We start from the raw sequence: 9917 nt of genomic DNA on the forward strand, positions 1-9917 counted from the left end.
TTAACACTAGTGTGAACCCTGGACATAGGGGCTTGTTTTTGTGAGACATTGTGTATTATATTCACTCAATGCATCCTTTTGATCAACGTGTTCGCTGTCTGACAGCTATGGTACTGGTGCATTGGTTTTTTGTTTGTTAGCAATGGCACTGGTATAAGTAAATGTCCTGCATTCAAAGTCTTAAGTAAAAGTGTTGTCAGCAAGTATTCTCATCAAAATGTACTTTTACATTTACTGCACAATCAAATGTATTGTGCAGTAAATGCACAATAGAACTATACTTTCTTTTCATCTGAAATGAAACTAAAGCTTTCAGAAAAATGTTAAAATACAATATTTACCTCTGAGATGTATGGGAGGAGAAGTGGAAAGTATAGCATAACATAGAAATACTCATGTAAAGTACGTGTACCTTAAGTAATGTAAGTACAATACTTGAGTAAATGTACTTATTTACGTTGCTGGTGATGAAAATAATAAAGTTGTAAAAAGTGAGTATTTCTGTTTGCTTCATTTGTGTAATTGTTACCGGCACCAGACCTAGGGGAAATCTGGACCGGCAGCAAAGGTTACACAGGCTAGGAAGCACTGTGTAGCCAACTGATCTAACTGTGGATTAATACAGAGAGAGGACCAACGTTAGTGTCACACTCAGGCCAGAGCTAGTTTTATTCTGAGCTGCATTGCAGATCATAACATTTCACAATTTACATCAACATGGTGTGAACAAATTCAAATATATTACACATCTAGTCCTACTAACATTTAACAACTACGGTGTAACACTGAAGTTCACGGACGGAACTAGCTAGGTAGCATTACAACGTTCGTCAGAACAATTAGCTACAAAATATAGCTAACTTTTTTTGCTTACATTACAAAACATTTAACTGCATTTACATTCGATCACAACCCAAGTTACGGACAGAAACAAGTTTAGCATACCTGTGGATTAATACAGAGAGAGGACCAACGTTAGCGTCACGCTCAGGCCAGAGCTAGTTTTATTCTGAGCTGCGCATGAGCGGAGCCTGTAGCTACGTTCTCTCTAATGGATCCACAGCAGCACCAAAGCACCATCAACTGACGTGATCGTGTATTACCTCGATATAAAGTCTGAAGAGTGTTAAGAGTAGTTCAATTATTAACAAAGAAAGTGTGTGTGTGTGTGTGTGTGTGTGTGTGTGGGGCGGGGGGTCTGTTTTAATAAAACTAAACCTGTAGCATTTCCAACCTACTACACTCTCCCCTGCTTCATGTCTCCGGACATCTGAAGCCAAACTATCACAAGCAATGTTTAGGTCAAGAGTCTACAAAGTCTAACAGTCGAAGTACAGTCTCTTGTATTTTCAAAACGGAATGTCTTTTCTGTCACTGTGCACGTTGTTACAGGTTTAACACATCCATACTGGTGTAGAGTCAGAGAATGGCCAAAGGGCGGGACAATGCTCTTTCAACCCAATCTATTGAGTTACTGTCCTGAAGGGTTAGAGCTGTTTCCGGCTTTAGATGTTCCAAGTGGTACACACAAATAGTTAAAATCCCGGACGAGCCCCCAATTGTTAGCGGCACCAGACCTAGGGGAACTCTGGACCGGCAGCAAAGGTTACACAGGCTAGGAAGCACTGTGTAGCCAACTGATCTAACTGTGCATTAATACAGAGAGAGGACCAACGTTAGCGTCACACTCAGGCCAGAGCTAGTTTTATTCTGAGCTGCATTGCAGATCATAACATTTCACAATTTACATCAACATGGTGTGAACAAATTCAAATGAATTCAAATATATTACACATCTAGTCCTACTAACATTTAACAACTACGGTGTAACACTGAAGTTCACGGACAGAACTAGCTAGGTAGCATTACAACGTTTGTCAGAACAATTAGCTACAAAATATAGCTAACTTTTTTTGCTTACATTACAAAACATTTAACTGCATTTACATTCGATCACAACCCAAGTTACGGACAGAAACAAGTTTAGCATACCTGTGGATTAATACAGAGAGAGGACCAACGTTAGCGTCACGCTCAGGCCAGAGCTAGTTTTATTCTGAGCTGCGCATGAGCGGAGCCTGTAGCTACGTTCTCTCTAATGGATCCACAGCAGCACCAAAGCACCATCAACTGACGTGATCGATATAAAGTCTGAAGAGTGTTAAGAGTAGTTCAATTATTAACAAAGAAAGTGTGTGTGTATGTGTGTGTGGGGGGCGGGGGGTCTGTTTTAATAAAACTAAACCTGTAGCATTTCCAACCTACTACACTCTCCCCTGCTTCAAGAGATGTCTCCGGACATCTGAAACCAAACTATCACAAGCAATGTTTAGGTCAAGAGTCTACAAAGTCTAACAGTCGAAGTACAGTCTCTTGTATTTTCAAAACTGAATGTCTTTTCTGTCACTGTGCACGTTGTTACAGGTTTAACACATCCATACTGGTGTAGAGTCAGAGAATGGCCAAAGGGCGGGACAATGCTCTTTCAACCCAATCTATTGAGTTACTGTCCTGAAGGGTTAGAGCTGTTTCCGGCTTTAGATGTTCCAAGTGGTACACACAAATAGTTAAAATCCCGGACGAGCCCCCAATTGTTAGCGGCACCAGACCTAGGGGAACTCTGGACCGGCAGCAAAGGTTACACAGGCTAGGAAGCACTGTGTAGCCAACTGATCTAACTGTGGATTAATACAGAGAGAGGACCAACGTTAGCGTCACACTCAGGCCAGAGCTAGTTTTATTCTGAGCTGCATTGCAGATCATAACATTTCACAATTTACATCAACATGGTGTGAACAAATTCAAATGAATTCAAATATATTACACATCTAGTCCTACTAACATTTAACAACTACGGTGTAACACTGAAGTTCACGGACAGAACTAGCTAGGTAGCATTACAACGTTCGTCAGAACAATTAGCTACAAAATATAGCTAACTTTTTTTGCTTACATTACAAAACATTTAACTGCATTTACATTCGATCACAACCCAAGTTACGGACAGAAACAAGTTTAGCATACCTGTGGATTAATACAGAGAGAGGACCAACGTTAGCGTCACGCTCAGGCCAGAGCTAGTTTTATTCTGAGCTGCGCATGAGCGGAGCCTGTAGCTACGTTCTCTCTAATGGATCCACAGCAGCACCAAAGCACCATCAACTGACGTGATCGATATAAAGTCTGAAGAGTGTTAAGAGTAGTTCAATTATTAACAAAGAAAGTGTGTGTGTATGTGTGTGTGGGGGGCGGGGGGTCTGTTTTAATAAAACTAAACCTGTAGCATTTCCAACCTACTACACTCTCCCCTGCTTCAAGAGATGTCTCCGGACATCTGAAACCAAACTATCACAAGCAATGTTTAGGTCAAGAGTCTACAAAGTCTAACAGTCGAAGTACAGTCTCTTGTATTTTCAAAACTGAATGTCTTTTCTGTCACTGTGCACGTTGTTACAGGTTTAACACATCCATACTGGTGTAGAGTCAGAGAATGGCCAAAGGGCGGGACAATGCTCTTTCAACCCAATCTATTGAGTTACTGTCCTGAAGGGTTAGAGCTGTTTCCGGCTTTAGATGTTCCAAGTGGTACACACAAATAGTTAAAATCCCGGACGAGCCCCCAATTGTTAGCGGCACCAGACCTAGGGGAACTCTGGACCGGCAGCAAAGGTTACACAGGCTAGGAAGCACTGTGTAGCCAACTGATCTTACTGTGGATTAATACAGAGAGAGGACCAACGTTAGCGTCACACTCAGGCCAGAGCTAGTTTTATTCTGAGCTGCATTGCAGATCATAACATTTCACAATTTACATCAACATGGTGTGAACAAATTCAAATGAATTCAAATATATTACACTGTAAGACTGTATAAATGTAACCACTCCCTAACATATTGTTAAATAACTGTCTCTGCATTTGATTATCGTTTATTCAGGTGTAAAAATATTGTACATGCAGTTAAATAAATGTAATCTCTGTCAAATGTAGGGAAACCTGCCAAAGAGCTGCTTCTACGACTGCTGTGTTTAAGTATCTCATAACTTCGACTATGAGGATATGTTTATTATCAAGTTTGCTGGTTCTGAAATGTGGACCTACAATTGAAGCTAGCTGCACCCTATTTGGATCAGTTCCTTTTTACACAGGTTTTCAGATAGATGGAGCAGGAGAAAAAGAGAGAGAGGGTTCATTTGTGACACACTGGGGACACATATTTAAAAAGTCTCTTGCATAAAAGGTGAACTTCAGTTGCTAGGTGTTTTTTTTTTTTACAAATTCAAAGAGACAAGATCATATTACTCATATCTTATCTCTATTGATTGGTTGCTGGTCAGTTTTAGGGTTGATTGATTTTTATATTTTTCTGATGATGTTTAAAACGTAATGTAGTGGGAATTGCTGCTCCCCTACATACTAACACACTGTTGCCTCAGAGGCAGGACTCTCTGGCTGCTGCTAAATCCTGGATCGAGACCACAGTCCAGGGTCTCAGCTGTCAGGGCCTCAGTTCTGGAGCTCCCTGCTTGAAGACCTGAGGTTTGCAGAGTATTTTAAATCACTCCTCAAAACCTCTTAAATACACCTTTTATTTAAATTAACACCATGTTTTATTGGTTTCCTGCTCTATAGTGTCTTATCCATTTTGTTTGTCGAGTTCTCATTTTTGATTTAGTTTTTTTGTAGTTCTTTTAATTCCCTGAACTTATTTTAAAATATAATCATGTTTTAGTCATGATTATTGTGTAAAGCTCCTTGTACCTTTGCTTTTACCGTAGAACTGAAACACTTTTAATCAGGCCTAAAATGTTCAATGAAAAGTAAACAACACTCTATGTGTCCTTTATCTACAAATCCTGATTCACTTATAATTTATTTTTTCAAGATCATTGCTGTCAATATTATTTATTCGTATACCATATGTCTTTCACTATAATGGAGGAAAGAGCTTGAAAGTTCATTTAAAACTCAAATTTATTTTCATTGTTCAGTGTTAAATATCACATTATATACTGAATAATGTGGCCCAGCCTGAGCTCTCTAAGAAAACGAGGAAAAACTCCCCAAAATCCTGATTGCAGGAAAATGAGAAGAAACCTCGGGAAAGGCAATTCAGAGAGAGATCTCCTCTCCTCGGACGGCTGGGTGTGCTACAAGATCTGCAAAAGCAGGAGTTCCTCACGTTCTCCTTCCTGTCAAAGAGAGAGAGCAGCATTAGTATTTGAACACTTATGGATGACATTAGATACTATTAATATAATAATTCCAACTAGTAACAGGCTGTTCTTCTGTATCATAATTTTGTCCTGCAGAATGATGATGGAGTTCCTCACGTTCCCCTTCCTGTCAAAGAGGCAGAGCAGCGTTAGTATTTGTATGACACTTAAGGATGACATTAGATAATATTAATATAATAATTCCAACTACTCACAGGCTGTTCTTCTGTATCATAACTTTGTCCTGCAGAATGTCGATGAAGGAGTTCCTCACGTTCTCCTTCCTGTCAAAGAGGCAGAGCAGCATTAGTATTTGAACGACACTTATGGATGACATTAGATAATATTAATATAATAATTCCAACTACTAACAGGCTGTTCTTCTGTATCATAACTTCATCCTGCAGAATGACGATGAAGGAGTTCCTCACGTTCTCCTTCCTGTCAAAGATTCAGAGCAGCGTTAGTATTTGGAGGACAAATACTACATACTAATAGTGTGTGTCTGTGAGCAGAGTTAGCCCTCTGTGAGCCATGGGTGAACTCTGATCTGCTCCAGAGTAGGTCGCTGCTTGGGATCCAAGGTAAAACATCTTTCCAAGAAATCCCGGCAATCTGGAGAGAAAGAAGGAGAAGAAAGGTGAGGGCGACGGCTACAGTGATCCATCAGAATGTCAACTGAAATCAACAGATATGTTTCTGCTGACATGTTCGTGAGTATGTTTTTCTTACCTTTAGACAGCGTCTCGTTGATTCCCACAAGATTTCTCATGAACATCTTGGTATCGAAATCTTCATCACTGTGGAGTATTTGAAAGAGGACCGCTCCAATCTGCCACACTGTGGTGGGTCCAGCTCTGTAACTATAACATCTCCACCACTCTGGGGGGCAGTAAGCAGGGGTACCTAGAAGATACAGACATAATAAGGTGATGAGGATGAGGAGCTGTGTCTAATTGTAAAAGTCACAGATGGGTAAGTTAGTGAAGAGCAGGAGTAAAGCCAGACATCTTACCGCGGAAGATGCGATAAGAGGCTCCTCTCTTGACGAAGCAGCTCAGACCAAAGTCAATGAGGCGAACTCGCGGGACGTCCGAGCTGGTCTCAATCAAGATGTTTTCACTCTTGATGTCCCGGTGGAAAACGTTTTCCGTCTCAAGATCAATTGCTGCATCTATCAGCTGTTTCAGTATGATCTGAGAGACAAAAAGAGAGAGATGAGGGATCACAGAGGAGGATGGTTTGACATGTTTTCATGGCTGTGACTCTGAGCTGACTACAACTACAAAACACAACGTTTCTAAAACCATCTTTAAGCCATAGAAACTGAAATGCACAAGAGATTTTCAGTAGATTACGTAAAAACCACATCTGTTTATTTTTCTCCTCCAAATAACTTTAGTTGACCTGGAGCTTTGTCTACCATCTGTTTGACTGCCTCCACTACTGTTTCTTGATCCATCAGAACAATTACTTTGGCAAGTACAATGTTACCATGATCAATAGAAACAATGACCTAAAAACTAGGAAAATAAACCTTAAATTGCAAAGAAAATCCTTTAGGTAGTCTCCAAGTTCCTGTAAAAAGTTAAAGACACACACGGTTCTTCCAGCAGCTTACCTTGGCCTCCTGCTCTGATAAGAAGCCTCCTTGTCCGTCGACGTAGTCGAATAGGTCCCCGGCGGGGATCGGTCTCTCCATTACCAGGATCAGCTCCTGGTCCAGATCGTACCAGTCAAATAGAGACACAGGTGACCTCCCCACTGATCTACTTGTGTCCGTCAGTTTCAACATGATGGCAACCTCCACGGGCAGCTGCTTCCCAGTTCCATCCTGAAACATCACAACAGAGTGGAGGATGAGAGAGAACCATGATTCATCCATAATACATTCAGAAACAGTGCAGTGTTGAATACAGAAGATTTTAACAGCAGCAGGTGTTGCTCACTCACCACATCGTAGAGAACGTCCTCCTTGGGAATGTGTTTGATGGCAACCTACGAGATACAAAAAAGACTTGTGTTAGCACTCCCTGACCATATCGTGTGTGTGTGTGTGTGTGCAAGATTGTGTGTGTGTGTGCAAGATTATGTGTGTGTAACACTTACAGGTAGATTATCTGCTTTGCGATAGCCACCAAACACAGTTCCACATCCTCCTTGACCAAGCTGATCCTGCTGTTTGTATTTGGCCTCAAATTCAGCTGAACAGAACAACACATATTATGTCTTAATACAGTTGTAACACCAAATATATGCTATCTAAGCTCTAATATGAAACCCTCCTATATTATACTTAATATAGATCCTAATTTTACACTAAGATGAGGTCAAACCTTACATTTAATAATAATAATAACGTTGTTTATATAGGACCTTTAAAAAAAGAGTTTACAAAGTGCTTTGACAGACAAAGCAGCAAAAGCAAGGCAATAGTAACAACACTATACTGACCTCTTAAGGCATCTACAGACTGTGTGGTCTCCTTCAGGTCTGTCCTCTTCTTTTTTGTCTCTGGACCTTCATCATCATCATCGGTGGAGGCCTTCCTCTTACCGACACTCACATCCTCCACAGATGTATTGCAGCTTTCTACAGAGGAGAAAAACACCCAGAGGAACATCAACTGTATGGTATTGTTGTGTTAGCTTTTTGTAAAGCCTTACACTGATATGTTAACACATGTGAAGCACATGCGAACCCACAGTTACACACCCAAATATTATTTTAAGTGTGTTTATCCTGGATGTCAAAGAGCTTTCCAGAAGTTCAGAACATTGTGTTTCTAAAGTTTCTATTTTGTTTGTTTTACAGTCACTCGTCATCAGAGATTGAGGATACCAGCCAGACTCTGCAGTCAAGTCCTCTTTCAAGGTGTTCTCTCTCTTTATAGTTTTCATTCATGTGTGAGTTCATGCAGTTCAAATTAACTATAAATGTGTATACGACTTGTTATCAAGCTAGACTGTGAAGCAGTTCTATTACACTGTTCTTGATACTACTTTAATTCAATGTTACACTGTTGATGCCAATGAGTTCAGTTAAGCTGGTCATTAACGATTGTATTGGTTTATTAGTTTTCTTCTAAACATGCAGTACATTGTGAGTTTTGTGATGTAATACAAATGTCCCTTTATTATTTGAGATCAAGTAATGAACTGCAACATTTGTGTATTGAATGTCTATTGTGATTATTTTATTTGTTGGGAATTAAATGCAAAAGTAGTGGGTTGTATTACCCTTTGTAAATAAACTGTAACATTCTGGCACCGTAATATCACGGTAAAACCTAGTTATCCTACTATCACCTAACGTAATCCAGTAAATTACCGTTAATTTACTAAGATGAGGTCAAACCTTACATTTAATAATAATAATAATAATGTTATTTATATAGCACCTTTCAAAAAAGAGTTTACAAAGTGCTTTGACAGACAAAGCAGCAAAAGCAAGGCAATAGTAACAACACTATACTGACCTCTTAAGGCATCTACAGACTGTGTGGTCTCCTTCAGGTCTGTCCTCTTCTTTTTTGTCTCTGGACCTTCATCATCATCATCGGTGGCGGCCTTCCTCTTACCGACACTCACATCCTCCACAGAAGTATTGCAGCTTTCTACAGAGGAGAAAAACACCCAGAGGAACATCAACTGTATGGTATTGTTGTGTTAGCTTTTTGTAAAGACTTACACTGATATGTTAACACATGTGAAGCACATGCGAACCCACAGTTACACACCCAAATATTATTTTAAGTGTGTTTATCCTGGATGTCAAAGAGCTTTCCAGAAGTTCAGAACATTGTGTTTCTAAAGTTTCTATTTTGTTTGTTTTACAGTCACTCGTCATCAGAGATTGAGGATACCAGCCAGACTCTGCAGTCAAGTCCTCTTTCAAGGTGTTCTCTCTCTTTATAGTTTTCATTCATGTGTGAGTTCATGCAGTTCAAATTAACTATAAATGTGTATACGACTTGTTATCAAGCTAGACTGTGAAGCAGTTCTATTACACTGTTCTTGATACTACTTTAATTCAATGTTACACTGTTGATGCCAATGAGTTCAGTTAAGCTGGTCATTAACGATTGTATTGGTTTATTAGTTTTCTTCTAAACATGCAGTACATTGTGAGTTTTGTGATGTAATATATAGCACCTTTCAAAAAAGAGTTTACAAAGTGCTTTGACAGACAAAGCAGCAAAAGCAAGGCAATAGTAACAACACTATACTGACCTCTTAAGGCATCTACAGACTGTGTGGTCTTCTTCAGGTCTGTCCTCCTTTTCTTTTTGGTCTTTGGTCCTCCATCGGTGGCGGCCTTCCTCTTACCGACTCTCACATCCTCCACAGATGTATCGCAGCTTTCTACAGAGGAGAAAAACACCCAGAGGAACATCAACTGTATGGTATTGTTGTGTTAGCTTTTTGTAAAGAAATATAATTTCTGTTGATGCTAATGAGTTCAGTTAAGCTGGTCATTAACGATTTTATTGGTTTATTAGTTTTCTTCTAAACATGCAGTACATTGTGAGTTTTGTGATGTAATACAAATGTCCCTTTATTATTTGAGAACAAGTAATGAACTGCAACAATTATGTATTGAATGTCTATTGTGAATATTTTATTTGTTGGGAATTAAATGCAAAAGTAGCGGGTTGTTATCCTACTATCACCTATCGTAATCCAGTAAGTTACCGTTAATT

Source organism: Pholis gunnellus (genome assembly GCF_910591455.1).
Source record: "Pholis gunnellus genome assembly, chromosome: 18".
Taxonomy (NCBI): Eukaryota; Metazoa; Chordata; class Actinopteri; order Perciformes; family Pholidae; genus Pholis; species Pholis gunnellus.